Source organism: Papio anubis, chromosome 1, assembly GCF_008728515.1.
Source record: "Papio anubis isolate 15944 chromosome 1, Panubis1.0, whole genome shotgun sequence".
In the NCBI taxonomy this organism is placed as follows: Eukaryota; Metazoa; Chordata; class Mammalia; order Primates; family Cercopithecidae; genus Papio; species Papio anubis.
Genome location: NC_044976.1, coordinates 33,224,245 through 33,240,759, shown reverse-complemented (window position 1 = coordinate 33,240,759; position 16,515 = coordinate 33,224,245). Strand labels below are relative to the sequence as shown.

The 16,515-nt window shown below is 43.1% G+C and overlaps 1 long non-coding RNA gene across 1 annotated transcript in view; it reads left to right on the top strand.

Annotated features, from left to right (window-relative positions):
• LOC116268974 overlaps positions 1 to 7,723 on the top strand; it is a 35,241-nt gene extending 27,518 nt beyond the window's left edge. The window contains exon 3 of the long non-coding RNA XR_004176302.1: positions 7,568 to 7,723. This is a non-coding gene — a long non-coding RNA (uncharacterized LOC116268974). The remainder of the gene's footprint in view (positions 1 to 7,567) is intronic.
• The last annotated feature ends 8,792 nt before the right edge of the window (positions 7,724 to 16,515 follow it).

Below are 16,515 nucleotides of genomic sequence, written 5' to 3'. Positions count from 1 at the left end.
ATTCAGAGACTGTTGTAATCTAAATCAGAGATGATGATGGCCTGAACATGGAGGGTGGAAATGGGAATGGAAAAATACATACAGATTAAAGAGACATTTGAGAGAAAGAGTCACTGTGGATGAATGTGGAGTTGAGGGGGTTTACTATGATGATCAGAAAACTTGGTGGATGGCAGTATTATTCCATGAGATAGGAAACAAGGAGGAGGAGCAATTGAAGGGGCGGGGCCCTGGGGCAAATAATGGGTTCAATTTTAGATCTATTGAGATGAGGTGCCGTGGAATAACTGAAGGGAAATATTTAATAGGCAGTTGGAGAAACAATTCAGAAGAAACGCCTGGGAAGGGGTTATAGCTTTGTGAGTCATTCCATAGGGTTGATTATAGCCACAGAAGTGTACCCCTATTATGGGCACAGTGAGGTGAAAAGAGGGCCAAAGAGAGAAATCTTGAGGAACACTGATAGATAAAAAACTGGTATAGATATGGAAACGCAGAAAGAGATTATGAAGAAATGGGATATTTCTTCATAAGCCAAGGGATATGAGGAAAACTTGGGGAATAGAGTATCACAAAGCCAAGTGGAGAGGTTGATTAAAAAAGATAAGGTCAATCCTGGTGCAGTAGCTCACACCTGTAATCCCAGCACTTTGGGAGGCTGAGGTGGTTGGATCACTTGAAGTCAGTTGTTCAAGACCAGCCTGGCCAAGATGATAAAACCCTGTCTCAAAAAAAAAAAAGAAAAAAAAAATAGTAGAAGAAAAAAAATAAATTGACTGAGAGACCAGGATGTTAGAAGTATCCGTGAGAATAGTTAAATTGTGGCAGGATTTGGGGTGGAGAGGAAAACAGGAAGCAGCAACATTTTTGTGGGTGTGTTGCAGAGCAACGAGGAGATGAGTAGAAGCCAAGTAATAAGGAGAGGTAGAAGTAGGGTCTGATAAAGCCTGATGGAATAACCTTTTTTTTAAATTTTTTTGTTTTTTTTGAGACAGGATCTTGCTCTGTCTTGTAGTTCAGTGGCATGAACACAGCTCACTGCAGCCTCAACTTCCTGGGATCAAGCAATCCTCCCACCTCAGCCTCCTGAGTAGCTGGGACTCCAGGTGTGTGCCACCACGCTTGGCTAATTTTTTATTTTTATTTTTTGTAGAGATGGGATCTCACCATGTTGCCAGGCTGGTCTCAAACTCCTGGGCTCAAACAATCTTTCCACCTCAGCCTCCCAAAGTACTGGGATTACAGGCATGAGCCACTGCACCTGATGGAATAAACTTTAAATGAACATGAATTTTTGCTTAAGAGCAGCAATGGGGAGCAGAAAGGACATAGACTCAACTTCAGAGAATAAGCAGGTGGTATAGGAGTATTCTCCACTTGACAGAGCTGCAGGTCAAGTAGTTATCACTAGAAATAAACACAGTCAAGAGACCACAGAGGAGTGTGTCTAAATGAAAAAAGAACAGGAACTGGATCCATACAGTATTGGTGTCCACATTCTATGTCTATCACTTACAACCTGACAGAACCTGGGGAAGCTGCTTACTATCTCTAAGCCTGTTTCCTAATCTGTCTGTAATCAGCATTTCTTGGGCTCTTTGCCTAGTAAAGTGGATCTCTGGATATCTGGAATAAAGTGAAGAGGCCAGGTGTGGTGGCTCAAACCTGTAATCCCAGCACTTTGGGAGGCCAAGGCAGGAGAATCGCTTGAGTCCAGGAGTTGGAGATCAACCTGAACCACATAGAGAGACCCTGTCTCTACAAATAATTTTTTTTTTTTTTTTTTGAGACGAGTCTCACTCTGTCGCCAGGCTGGAGTGCAGTGGCATGATCTTGGCTCACTGCAACCTCTGCCCCCTGGGTTCAATCAATTCTCCTACATCAGCCTCCTGAGTAGCTGGGATTACAGGCACCTGCCACTGTGCCCTGCTAATTTTTGTATTTTTAGTAGAGATGGGGTTTCACCATCTTGACCAGGCTTGTCTTGAACTCCTGACCTCGTGATCCACTTGCTTTGGCCTCCCAAAGTGCTGGGATTACAGGCGTGAGCCACTGTGCTTGGCCTACAAATAATTTAAGAATCAGGCAGGTGTGGTGGTGTGCACCTATGGTGGTCCCAGCTACTTGGGAGGCTGAGGCAGGAGGATCACCTGAGCCCAGGAGGTTGAGACTGCAGTGAACTGTGATTGCGCCACTACACTCCAGCCTGGGGGACAGAGTGAGACCCAGTCTCTAAATAAATAAATAAATAAATAAATAAAAGTGAAGAGATGATCTCTTCCAAATTTGGCATCACACTCTATTAGAGGGATTCCCAGGTAATGTTAATACCTGTCAGAATTTTTAGGAAATCTTCCATTTCAAATGTTGATTCTTGCTTTTTCTTGCTTCCTCTCTTCACTCCTCTGTTCTCTTCCATTCTCTAGATCTAGATATAACTCCGTTTGAGCTGAGGCTGAATTAGATCCAAGTGACAGACACTGTACTCTGTTCATTCTGTTCTCAGTCCCTGTGTCTCTGTTACTAACCAGGTTTATCTTGCTGGCTTATTTTTTTCCCCCTGTTAGGGAAGCAGGAGGCTAGGAGAGTCAGAGTAAGGCCATTTTAAGTTCAGCTCCATCTTGAGACTAACAAGGCACATTCCTTGCTGGTCACTACCCGTAGTCACAAGATATTTGCATTTGAGGAAACAGCCTAAAGATACCTACAAAGACACACTCCTACAACAATAGAAAGTCCAGATGTCCCTATATTCATCACAGTGTATGTTTTCAAGATAATTATAGTTATGCTTTGATGTATTCACACACACTAAAATGTCAAGGACAGTTTTTTTTAAATCAATAGAATAATAAACTTTGTCATGCTGTCAGCCCACCCACACGTAGGCACAGTTTACTTTAGTCTTTACATAGACAAGACCCCTATATAAGAAAAACTTAAAGATGATGTGTTCCTCTGCTTGCTTTCTGAGAACACTTCACTCTGTAATGGAGTAACTTTCAATAAACTCTCTTTTCACTGCACTCTGCAACTCATCTTGAATTCCCTCCTGTTTGAGATCCAAGAACCTCCTCTCGCGGTCTAGATCAGATTCCTTTTCCCATAATACCTTCACATCAGTTTTCTCCCAGAAGTCCCTCAGCAAACAGATTTCTTGGCCATCCTACCAGTTAGTTAGGCCTCGGGGATATGTCTAGATCCCAGCCGTGGGGACACATCTAATCTGGTTTCTCTTCATTGTGAAAAAGACTTGTCATTGGAACTGATGTGAGGTTTCCATGATATTTGGTTATAAACATCTCGTCAATCACATAGTATTTTATAATGTACTATGTCTTGTTAGAAACAAATGCTTGGTGCTACAAAGAAGAATCAGCACTCCAGCAAAAAGATTTCTCAGCAAAGCAATTTACTTCTGCAGAAGGGTGCCACTCGCGCTGGGTGTGGTCACAAGGGCACACCGAGTGGGGTGGGGCAGGGGTTTTTATTCCTAACACAGCAGCTCCTGTACATGTGTCCTTTCCCCATTGGCTGGAGTTGGACTGCACAATCTAAGCTGACCCGAGTGGCTACTGTTTAAAATTGAATAGGGCTAACTAGGCGGGAATGGAGAGGCTGTCCGTTACAGTTTTAGGGTGCAGTAAAGACGGGAAGGACAGTTTCAGTGGGAACCAAGGAAATAGATGTGTTATAGATTAGGACTGCCAGGAAAGTTGTTTACTGTAAATAGGGACAAGGAGGCACAAAGAATGAGGAAGTTAGGCTTGGAAAATCGAGATCAAAGAACAAGAAAGGTGAACAAGCTGACTCTTTGAAGAGGAACCCATAAAAGATACATAGAAAAGGTTATTTCTCTCTTTTCCTAACCATCCCAGGCTGGGTTAACTCCTCTTCCCTCTGTGCTTCCAGAGCATCCCTTCTGTAACATTCACCACACCATAGACTAATCACCTGTTTGGCTGTCTTCTCAGAAATTATACATGCCACAGTATCCCAAATTCTTTCAACCAACCCTCATTCCAGTTCCCTTAAGTGGTAAGTCTCCAGACTCATCACTTCCCCTTCTTCCTAAGGAGTGGTAAAAACAAATTATCTATTTGGTGCCTTGTGACTCAGTATTTTTGATGGATTTTTTTTTTTTTCATGTCCAAAGGACTTTTGTGCATGGACAGGAATACTAATAGCTATTTTATTGTTTAATGCCCAATTTACTAGTTATATTTCTAATGCATGAAACATTGAAACCCTTTTTTTCTTGACCATTAAACATGTAATAAATTTAATTTAATTATATTAAACAATTTAAACTGCAATTACAAAATTATTAGGTCTGATACAGTTGAATACTTCAAATGCCTTAAACATTAGTAAAGCATGCACAAATGCAAAGATTACAAAATGACTACACATATTTAAGTCAATGCCATAGGTTAAATAGTCCTGCATTATTTTTGCAGTTTTTATACCTATATTTACTTTGATATCTTCTTAAAGTTTCAGGAATATTATTTTGGTTATTTTCTGGGATTTTTGGAAATCGTATCAAATCTAATAGAAAAAATAAATACAATATTATACCAGTTGAGATTACAGAACCTGTGATATCAACTAATTCTTTCTTGGTGGGCTATAAAACATAGTTTTGCTGTCCAAGGTAATTTAGACTGGGCTGAGTGCAGTGGCTCACCCCTGTAATCCAAGGCAGGAAGATCTGTTGAGGTCAGGAGTTTGAGAACAGCCTGGGCAACATAGTGAGACCCCTGTCTCTCAAAAAAAAAAAAAAAAAAAAAAAAAAGCTTAGCTGGATAAGTTGATAAAACTACTAAAGACCAAATTTAGGTTTTTGGTGTGTGCATGAGTAAACGTTGGGCAAAAATGTTAGACCTGCTATTGGGTCTCTTTTAGTAGTGACAAACCTGGAAAAAAAATTGTAAGGTTCTGACCTTGCAGTCCTGTTTCCATTTTAACGTTTAGTTACTGAATCACACTTTTCTTATAGTATATGGTTTTATTGGCCATTAATGCTTTCTCATACATTGACAAATATTATCCTTTTCTTTTAATTATTTGCTCTTCTGAAAGTGTGGGAGGCCCGCAGGACTCAGGGAGGGCCATTGTCCCTCAGTAGAACTCTCTGGACACCTATATTTTTAAAATTTCTTGCATCTGAATAATAAACTACTACAGTTGAAAAAACCCTCAGAAACTTTCTCTTTTTTTGTTGAGACACAGTTTCACTCTGTCGCCCAGGCTGCAGTGCAGTGATGCCATCTGGGCTCACTGCAACCTCTGCCTCCTGGGTTCAAGTGATTCTCATGACTCAGCCTCCCAAGTAGCTGGGACTACAGCTGCGTGCCACCACGCCCAACTAATTTTTGTATTTTTGTTGGAGACAGGGTTTCATCATGTTGGCCAGGCTGGTCTTGAACTCCTGGCCTCAGTGATCTGCCTGCCTTGGCCTCCCAAAATGTTGGGATTATAGACGTGAGCCGCTGTACCTGGCCAGAAACTTTCTTTTATTCTTTCTTTTTTTGTTTTTTGAGATGGAGTCTCATTCTCTCGCCCAGCCTGGAGTGCAATGGTGTAATCTTGGCTCACTGCAACGTCCACCTCCCGGATTCAAGCAATTCTCCCGCCTCAGCCTCCTGAGTACCTGGGATTACAGATGAGGACAACCATGCCCAGCTGATTTTTATATTTTTAGTAGAGACGGGGTTTCACCATATTGATCAGGCTGGTCTCGAACTCCTGACTTCGTGATCCACCCGCCTTGGCCTCCCAAAGTGCTGGGATTACAGGTGTAAGCCACACGCCCAGCCGAAACTTTCTTTTTTTAAATCCATGCAGATTACAGATGTACTGGATATCTGTCATTTCGGGCTATCTGGCGTCCATCTCTTCACCTATCTGTAAACACCCTGATCTCCCTTTTAGGGAAATTCTCCATTATGAGTGAGGGCAATTCTTCTGCCTTCCCTCTTATTGCCACCTCTCACAGTGGAAGTAAAGAGGGACAGATCCTTCCTATATTTCTTTCCTGATACAACTAGTAGCTTAGCATGTGACCTAAACTTGTCCAATCCGGTGATCCTTCTCAGAACTTTGAACCTTGTTCACGTAATATTGTGATAGAGACCGTCAAATGTTCAGCAAACCCCATTTCCTTATCTTCTTGGGCATACAGATGGACTACATTTGTTGTTGTTGTTGTTGTTGTTGTTTTGAGTCGGAGTCTTGCTCTGTCGCCTAGGCTGGAGTGCAGTGGCGCGATCTCGGCTCACTGCAAGCCCCGCCTCCCGGGTTCACGCCCTTCTCCTGCCTCAGCCTCTTGAGTAGCTGGGACTACAGGCGCCCGCCACCTCGCCCGGCTAGTTTTTTGTATTTTTTAGTGGAGATGAGGTTTCACCGTGTTAGCCAGGATGGTCTCGATCTCCTGACCTCGTGATCCGCCCGTCTCGGCCTCCCAGTACATTTTTTTTTTTTTTTTAAAGTTAGCTGTGGCCTTATGTCTTGAGTTCCAGACAATAAAATTTAGATAGAAACTAGGTTCAGTGGCTTGTGCCTGTAATCCTGGTTACTCAGGAGGCTGCTTGAGGCCAGGAGTTCTAGACCAGCCTGGGCAACATGGTGAGACCCCATCTCTAAAAAAATATTTAAAAGTTAGCCATTTGTTTGTGCTGGTGGTCCTGTAGCAGGATGAGCCGCAGACAAAACTCCTCAGACACTGGATTAAAGAAGGAAGAGGTTTTTTATTCGGCTGGAAGGGTTGACAGACTTGTGTCTTAAGAGCTGAGCTCCCCAAAAGAGAAATTCTTGGCTTTTTTAAAGGCTTACAACTTTAAGGGGTCCACGTGAAAGGGTCATGATAAATCGAGCAAGTGTGGGAAATGTGACTGGGGGCTACATGCATCAGCTAACAGAAAAATAAGTTTTACAATGCTTTTTTCATACAGTGTCTGGAATTTACAGATAACACAAGTAGTTTAGGTCAGGGGTTGATGTTATTACTATTACTTTTCTTAACTCCTAGGGCCGGGTGGTGGTGCCAAGGTTGTCTGGCTATTTATCTTACTTTTGTTTCTTTCTAACTTTTTGCTTTTTCTCTTTCCTCCTGTCTTGTGAACTAGGGAAGGTAGGGGGAGGAGGGCAGCAGGAGGAGTAGTGGTCTCCTTCCTTAGTCCCAGATACTCAGGAGGCTAAAGTGGGAGGATTGCTTGAACCCAGGAGTCTGAGCCTGTGGTGAGCCAGGATCATGCCACTGCACTGTAGCCTGGGTGACAGAGCAAGACCCTGTCTCTTAAAACAAAACAAAAGAAAACACCACAAAACTTAGCTGAATGTGGTGGCACGTTCCTGTAGTCCCAGCTACTCTAGAGGCTGAGACTGAAGAACCACTGGAGCCCAGGAATCTGAGGCTGCAGTGAGCTATGATGGCACCACTGCATTCCAACCTGGGTGATAAAGTGAGGCCCTGTCTCTTAAAAAAAAAAAAAAGGCCTGACCTAGTAAAACCTCCCACATTTGATCTTTGCCCTCTCTTTTCCTAACCATTGGCTGAATGGAGAGGACACCACATACAGAGAAGTACGGAGCCATAAGATGGCAGGAGTCTGGGTCCCTGAGTCACTGCCTGGAGGAGAGCTGCCAAGAAAGCCGCTAGACCAGAAGCACCCATGCTGGACTGTTGTGTGAGACAGAAATAAACTTCCATTGTGTAAAACCTCTGTGATTTGGAAGGTTATTTTAGCATTTGTTCTTACCCAGATTAAAAGACAGTATGTTTGGCATAAGGTTTATTTTAGCATTAGCAGTGACGTGGATCAAGCTGTTCTTACTGACAGATCTTGGGAGGTCCTTGGTTCTGTCTGTTGTCTAAACCTTTTATCTTAGTTTCTCATCTCTTTGCAAGCCATCAGTATCCTTATCACACATTTCCCCTTTTTGACTTAAAATAACCAGACCTGGTTTCTGTTGCTATAACCAAAAATTTAGATGTATTTATTAGACAAGAATTTGAGGCCTTAAATGGCAAGTGATTTGCCCAAGGACACAACTGGTTAAGTGTCAGATTTAGGATTACAAACCTGGCCTGGTATCTCCTGCTTCAGTGTACTTTCTACTGTACTACTGGGAGTTCAAAGGGAGCCCAGTAATTAACACTGCTCTTCCCCACTCACTTCTAAACCAATTGAGAAATAAGAGTCAATAGAAATGGCAAATAAAAGGTAGCATCACCTTCATTACTGGAAAAAGCTAGGTTGGAGGGTAGAACCTTCTTACTGTTTTCTGCTCCTGTGAGATTTAAGGCAGAAAAGAGCAAAGAATAACTAGTGTTCCCTGTTGACAACTTGCTTCTAAGTAGAAAGAAAAGAGGAAGAGGCTGTACTACACACAATGAGTTTCTCCTTCCAAAGTTTCCATTTAGAGAAGTCACTACCTCAACTGGGTAAGAATGAGAGGGTGGACAGGAGTCAGGACTAGAATGCTAATAATTGACCCTTTACATAAAAAAAGTGGGATATAACGCCGGGTGCAGTGGTCACACCTGTAATCCCAGCACTTTGGGAGGCCGAGATGGGCAGATCATGAGGTCAAGACTTTGAGGCCAGCCTGGCCAACATGGTGAAACCCCATCTCTATTAAAAATACAAAAAAATGGCCGGGCGCAGTGGCTCAAGCCTGTAATCCCAGCACTTTGGGAGGCCGAGACGGGTGGATCACGAGGTCAGGAGATCAAGAACATCCTGGCTAACACGGTGAAACCCCGTCTCTACTAAAAAACACAAAAAACTAGCCGGGCGAGGTGGCGGGCGCCTGCAGTCCCAGCTACTCGGGAGGCTGAGGCAGGAGAATGGCGTGAACCCGGGAGGCAGAGCTTGCAGTGAGCTGAGATCCGGCCACTGCACTCCAGCCTGGGTCACAGAGCGAGACTCCGTCTCAAAAAAAAAAAAAAAAAAAAAATTAGCCAGGCGTGGTGATGCGTACTTTTAGTCCCAGCCTATTCTATTAAATTTCTAACGTCAACTACTGTATTTTTAATTTCCAAGAGCTCTTTCTTACTCCCTTATTCTGTTTTTTTGTTTGTTTATTTCATAGCATTGCTTCTTGTTTTACACATATAAAAATTATCTTAACTCTTTAGGTATATTAACTCATGTTGGTGAGCTTTTTAAGTAATTTGCTTAAATAATTTTCTGTTTCTTGCATTGTCCTTACTCCAGGTTTCTTTTTCCTGCTTCTTATTAATAATTGTAGTCCCTCTTTCACCTTTAAAGTTCCCTCAAATGTCTATGATCACTGCTGCTTTATTCATTTTGTAGTAAAGCACATAGAGAAATGGGCTTCACTGGCTTTTTCATTGAGGGATCGCCAAATGACTCATCTAAAGATCTTTACCCTAGAGTCATTCAGTTTCTCCAGAGAAGAATCCTTCAAGTTCTTGCTTTATGACCACGGATCTGAGAACAACACGAGGGAAGAGGGCTGCAAGCCCTATCACTCATAGACTTTCACTCTTTTCATTCCCTATTCCCCCCATTTTCATCCCTACTCACTATCTCTACTCTCCATCCTGCCAGATATCCCCAGACATGAAGTCTGTCTGGTTGTTTCTCCAAAATGAAGGAGTCTGGTCTGGGTTGTTGTCTGGCTGTAATGGATGCTGGAGGGATTACTGGGGCATCTAGCTGTTCCACATTTACAGTTTCTACCAATTCCTATGTTTTCATCCCAATGTCACCACTCACCATCTAAAATGCCAAATGCCTCTGCAACTTGAGCCTTTCTGGAGTTCTGTGGAATGCATTGACTTCCTTCTAAGGATACCCTACCTCTGCAGGCACATGGTAGTTTTCACCATCTGTAAGTTTTCAGTCTTCAAAAATGTGTTGAACTCTTTCATTCTTTGGTATCTCCTTTCCTATTCTTCTTGCCCTTTTGTAGCTTAAAAAAAAAAATCCTTTAATGTCATTTGTCAGGTTTCAGGAGGAAGACATTTTGTTTTGTTTTGGTTTGGTTTTTTCTTAGATGGAATCTCGCTCTGTCGTCCAGGCTGGAGTGGCGTAATCTCGGCTTACTGCAGCCTACATTTTATGAGTTCCAGTGATTCCTTTGCCTCAGCCTCCTGAATAGCTGGGACTACAGACACATGCCACCATGCCTGGCTACTTTTTGTATTTTTAGTAGAGACGGGGTTTCACCATGTTGGCCAGGCTGGTCTCAAACTCCTGACCACAGGTGATCCACCCGCCTTGGCCTCCCAAAGTGCTGGGATCACAGGCGTGAGCCTCCTCACCCAGCCAGGAAGACATTTTAAATCAGAATTTAGTTCTCATTAATTCTACTATCAAATACTTATCATTTTTAGTTTACTTTTTTTTTGTTTGAGACAAAGTCTCACTCTGTCACTCAAGCTGGAGTGCAGTGGCGCTATCACAGCTCACTGCATCTTCAACATTCCTGGCTCACATGATCCTCCCACCTCAGCCTCTCAAATATCTGGGACCACAGGCATGTGCCACCATATTCAGCTAATTTTTATTTTTTGTAGGGTCTCACTATGCTACCCAGGCTGGTCTTGAACTCCCGGGCTCAAACAATCCTCCTGCTTCAGTCTCCTAAAGTGCTGGGATTACAGGTGTGAGCCGTCACACCCAGCCTTTTTTACTTTCTGAAGGGAGCCAAGGAATCTGCGTGGAAGACATCATCTCCTGCCATTCTGCCAAACCAGAAAATAGGCCTGTCACTGCTGAGAGCTGGGGATCCCAAGAGGAATGTTGACCCTATGCCTGATGAAACTCAAGATTCTAGGCAATTTGTGAGCCGTGTATACTATTCCTATACACTCCCAGGATGCATCCCATGGAGGGGCAGGAAGGGCTCTGGGGAGGGCTGAAGAGGGCCCAGACCCTCCTAACACCCTGTTTTAGTGGATGATGGGAGGCTTTATTTCCAAGGCTTCTCCATTTCCTCTTGGAAACAAACATTCTGTGGCACTAGCGAGGTGTATCTGCCTTCCTGCCTACTGGTTTTCCTTCTGGCCTAAAAGGTTCTGTCTGTGCCTCTCTTCCTAAGTCCCTCTCCATTTCTAGGATATTGGTCTGGGCCTCAGAGCCCGCTCCCTCCCTCAGCTATATCAGCCTTGCTGGCTTAGGGGTGATTAAGAATTTAATTATTTTGTTTCTTCATTTTAGAAGATTAATCCTATCAATCACAGGCAGGCCACACCTTCTCCTCTTGTTCCTCTCTCAGGGCTACCTAGCCAATTCCAAGAGGAAGAAACTCCATGGTTCTTTAGGTCTAGAAGCAATGGATGAAGTTTTAGTTAGGGTGAGGGGGTGTGTATCAATGTAGACAAGTGAGTGTTTGTTGTTTAGCTCAGAGGAGGCCAAGGTGCAAACTTGCCTTTTTTTTTTTTTTTCTTTTTTTTTTTTTTACAGAGTCTCTGTTGCCCAGGCTGGAGTGCAGTGGCACAATCTTGGCTCACTGCAACCTCCGCCTCCTGGGTTCAAGCAATTCTCCTCCCTCTACCTCATGAGTAGCTGGGCTTACAGATGTGTGCCACCATGCCTAGCTAATTTTTTGTATTTTTAGTAGAGACAGGGTTTCACCATGTTGGTCAGGCTGGTCTTGATCCACCTACCTCGGCCTTCCACAGTGCTGAAATTACAGGCATGAGCCACCGTGCACGGCCTAAGGTGCAACTTTCTTCTGTCATCTCACATCTGGGTACATCTGATACTAGTCACTCCACCGTACTGCCCAAGTTCAACCCCAACAAGATTGATGTTGCAAACCTGAGGTTTGCACCGGTGGGGAAGTCAGTGCCATTTCCGCCCCACCCCTCAAGATCAAGCCCCTGAGTCCATCTCCAAAAATGGTTGTCAATGACATCACCAAGTCTTCTTCCTCATCTGTTACCTATCTCGGCATAATTCTCATGAAAACACACGTGCTCTCCCTGCTGATTGTGTCCGACTAATCTCCCAAACCCCAATCTCTTCTACAAAACAACTCCTTTCCTTCCTAGGCATAGTTAGTGTGTTCAGAATTCTTACACAAGAGCCGGGACCGCACCCTGTATCCTTTCTGTCCGAACAACTTGACCTTACTGTTTTAGCAGAGCCCTCACGTCTGCGTGCAGCGGCTGCCACTGCTTTAATACTTTTAGAGACCCTCAAAATCACAAACTGTGCTCAACTCACTCTCTAATCTTTGCTAGCGGGGCTATGCTGAACCTCCTTAGGCACTCTCTAATTAGATGTCCTGAGTCCTCCCAATTCTTAGTCCTTTCATACCTGTTTTTCTCTTTCTCTTATTCGGACCTTGTGTCTTACGTTTAGTTTTTCAATTCATACAAAACCACATGCAGGCCATTGCCAATCATTCTATAGGACAAATGCTCCTTCTAACAGCCCCACAATATCACCTCTTACCACAAAATCTTCCTTCAGCTTAATCTCTCCCACTCTAGATTCCCATGTCACCCCTAATCCCGCTTGAAGCAGCCCTGAGAAACATCGCCCATTATCTCTCCATACCACCTCCAAAAAAATTTTCACCGCCCCAACACTTCAACACTATTTTGTTTTATTTTTCTTATTAATATAAGAAGACAGGAATGTCAGGCCTCTGAGCCAAAGCTAAGCCATCATATCTCCTGTGACCTGCATGTACACATCCAGATGGCCGGTTCCTGCCTTAACTGATGACATTACCTTGTGAAATTCCTTTTCCTGACTCATCCTGGCTCAAAAGCTCCCCCACTGAGCACCTTGTGACCCCCACCTCTGCCCGCCAGAGAACAACCCCTTTGACTGTAATTTTCCTTTACCTACCCAAATCCTATAAAACGGCCCCACCCCTATCTCCCTTCGGTGACTCTCTTTTCAGACTCAGCCCGCCTGCACCCAGGTGAAATAAACAGCCTTGTTGCTCACACAAAGCCTGTTTGGTGGTCTCTTCACACGGACATGCATGAAATTTGGTGCGTGAAAGGTGGGGGCAGTGATTGGGTATTGTTCTCTCTGCTGGAGAGAGGGGGAGCCCAAGGCTGTCAGGTGATAGCTATTGAGAAGGTGTAGCAAGCGAGTTTTTCTCAGGTCTGGGACCAGCATGTGGTCAAGGCCAAACCAGGGCTTCAGTCCACGTAATTCCATGGATGCATTTGTCCTCATTCTGGGTTGAGGAAGGGACTCTGCATCAAATCTCTGAAGGCTGAAACAAGCCTAGAGTGGTGCTGACATATTGGCTGAACACTTTCCTGTGTGGGCTGACATTCCTGGGATAGTTCATATTCACTGTCTGACTCTTCTCCAGATGCCTCTGGGTACAGCCCTTGCATTGACCTGTTTTTCTGTTCTGAACCCAGAAGCTTGGTGTTGGAGTTGGTTTTGCCATAACGCAAAGCTGGGCCCTTTTACCTCTGTTTCCAAATTCCTGTCTGGTCTTGCTATGGGTCATGTGACTTCGTGTTGGCACCATTGTTCCCCCAATTTTCCCCTAAGTCCACCCCCTCATCTGGTTGCCAGAAGACTATTTATCTTCCCAATTTAAAATTTATCATTACTAGCCTGGAAAAGATCGTGAGTCCCTGTCTCCACAAAAATTTTTTTAAAAAATTAGCTCTACTAAAAATACAAAATTAGCCAAGCATGGTGGCACATGCCTGTAATCCCAGCTACTTGGGAAGTTGAGGCAGGATAATCACTTGAACCTGGGAAGCAGAGGTTGCGGTGAGCTGAGATCGTGCCATTGCACTCCAGCCTGGGCAACAAGAGTGAAACTCCATCTCAAAAAACAAAAAGAAAAACCTTTTCCTTGATTCTTACCATCATAAACAGAAACTTCATGAGAAAGTAGGAAAAGTTTAAACTGAAATTTATAGGTCCATAGTCTCTTACTTAACAATCTTGAAATTTGAAAGGTTCTAAAAATGAAAGTTTTTCATAATTCAGTTGGTGGCATAATATGACTAGACCTGAACTCTTTTAGCAGCAAAGCCTGACTAGAACTGATGTGAGGCTATGTTTAGTTTTTATTTACTCTATTTAGGAGAAATAATCACTAAGTTTTGCTGAAAAAATAACATATTGGGTTATGAAGTGCTTTTAAAAAGTTGCTGGAGGCCAAGTGCCGTGGCTTACGCCTGTAATCCCAGAACTTTGAGAAGCCAAGGCAGGTGGATCATTTGAGGTCAGGAGTTCAAGAGCAGACTGATCAATATGGTGAAACCCTGTCTCTACTAAAAATGCAAAACTTAGCCGAGTGTGGTGGCATGCGCCTGTAGTCCCAGCTACTCAGGAGGCTGAGGCAGGAGAATCGCTTGAAGCTAGGAGGTGGAGGTTGCAGTGAGCCAAGATTGTACCACTGCACTTCAATCTGGGTGACAGAGCGAGACTCCATCTCAAAAAAAAAAAAAAAAAAAAAAAGTTGCTGGAAAGTGATAGGCAGCTCTCCAGTTCTTGAGTATAGTGCAGAGTGGGTGAGTGACTGGGGAAAATCGTAACTGAAACAAGGATAAAGAAAAAAGACTTATATGATTCCAGGTATTAAAAAGAACATTTTACTTATAAAGGAAAGAGAACTGGACTAGCTTTGCATTTCTCTTCTACAGTACTATGATAGAAACTAAAATCCAAGAATCTTATGCATAGCTGTCATTCTTGGGCAAATTGATGACAATTTTGGAAATGCCGTGCAAGATGGTAGGGAGATTGCTAGCCTTCCAGAAAAATTCAATCTTCTCCTTTCCTGTGGGATTGTAATTGTAGCCTCAAACATGACCTTCTATTTCCCAGCCCCCACTGTAGTTAGACGTGGCTACGTGGACTAAGCTGTCTCTAATAGAATGTGATCAGAAGTGTTATGCGCCATTTCTGAGCCCAGTGACTTAAGACCAGCGTGTGCCTTCTTCATACTCTCAGGAAGACGTGCCTGTGATTCAGTTTCAATGCTAAAGAAACAAGATGGGGGAATACTATGTCCATAAATGATTGTGTAGCAGCATAACTGCGAATGTCCTAAAACAATGCTCTGAAATGCAACATGAGAGAAAGATAAACTTCAATTTTACTCGAGCTATTACATTTTGGGGTTTCTTTGTTATAGAAATTTAGTCTTTAACTAATAACCAGGGATTCAGGCAGTATATCATCTATAACTTTATCTGAGAAAAGTAATTGAAAGAGTACTCTAACTAGTTTTCAAGATAGGAGAAAATAAAATGAAAGACTAATAATAAATCTGTAATCTCTACAGTGAAATCTAAGTAGAACGTAACATTGCAGCTGGGAATTTTTCATAGAAGGACAAAGAAAACATTCTTGAAACTGAACACGCATACTGAGAGGAAATTGTTAATAACATCAGACTTAAAGCTGCAGACTTTTAGTGTGTCAGTTATCTATTATAGCAAAGTACCCCAAAACTTTGTGACTTAAGATGATAATTTGTTATTTCTCATGATTCTGTGATTGGCTGGGCTCAAAGTGGGAGTTCTGTTCCACTTCATGCTGACCGGGGTTATTTGTGGCTACCTTCTTCTAGGAACTTGGCTGGAACATTCAGAATGGCTTCACTCACGTGCCTGGGACATTGGCAGGGAGGTTCTGGGGCTTTTTTCTCTCTCTCTCCATGTGGTCTCTCCAGCAGGTTGGCCAGACCTATTTATGTGGTGGCAGAAGTTGCCAATCCTCTTAAAACCTACACCCGTAACTGTCACAGGGTCACTTCCCTTGTAATTGATCGGTCAAGGTAAGTCACAGTCCAGCCCAGATTCAAGTGGTGGGAAACTAATTCCACTTTTTTCTCTTTTTTTTGAGACAGGGTCTCACTCTGTTGCCCAGGATGGAGTGTAGCAGTGTGATCTCAGTTTACTGCAACCTCCACCTCCTGGGGCTCAAGTGATCCTCCCACCTCAGCCTCCCAGCCTCCTGAGTAGCTGGGACCACAGGCATGTGCTACCATGCCTGGCTAATTTTTGTGCTTTTTGTAGAGATGAGAAGTATCTTGCCTAGGCTGGTCTTGAACTCCTGGGCTCTGGCAATCCACCTGTCTCAGCCTTCCAAAGTGCTAGGATTACAGGTGTGAGTCACTATGCCTGGCCTTCCCACCTCTTTTAAAAATTATTTTTATTTTTATTTTTTGTGGGTACATAGCAAGTATATATACTTATGAGATACATTAGAGATTTTGAGACAGGTATGCAATGTGTCGTAATCATATCATGGAAAATGGAGTATCTATTGCCTCAAGCATTTATCCTTTGTGTTACAAACAATCCAGTTATACTCTTTTAGTTATTGTAAAATGTACAATTATTATTGACTATAGTCACCCTGTTGTGTTACCAAATGCTAGATCTTATTCATTCTTTCTAACTATTTTTTTGGTACCCATTAACCATCCCTACCTTCCCACGCAACTATCCTTCCCAGCCTCTGGTAACCATTACTCTCTATCTCCAAGAATTCAATTGTTTTGATTTTCAGATCGCACAAATAAGTGAGAACA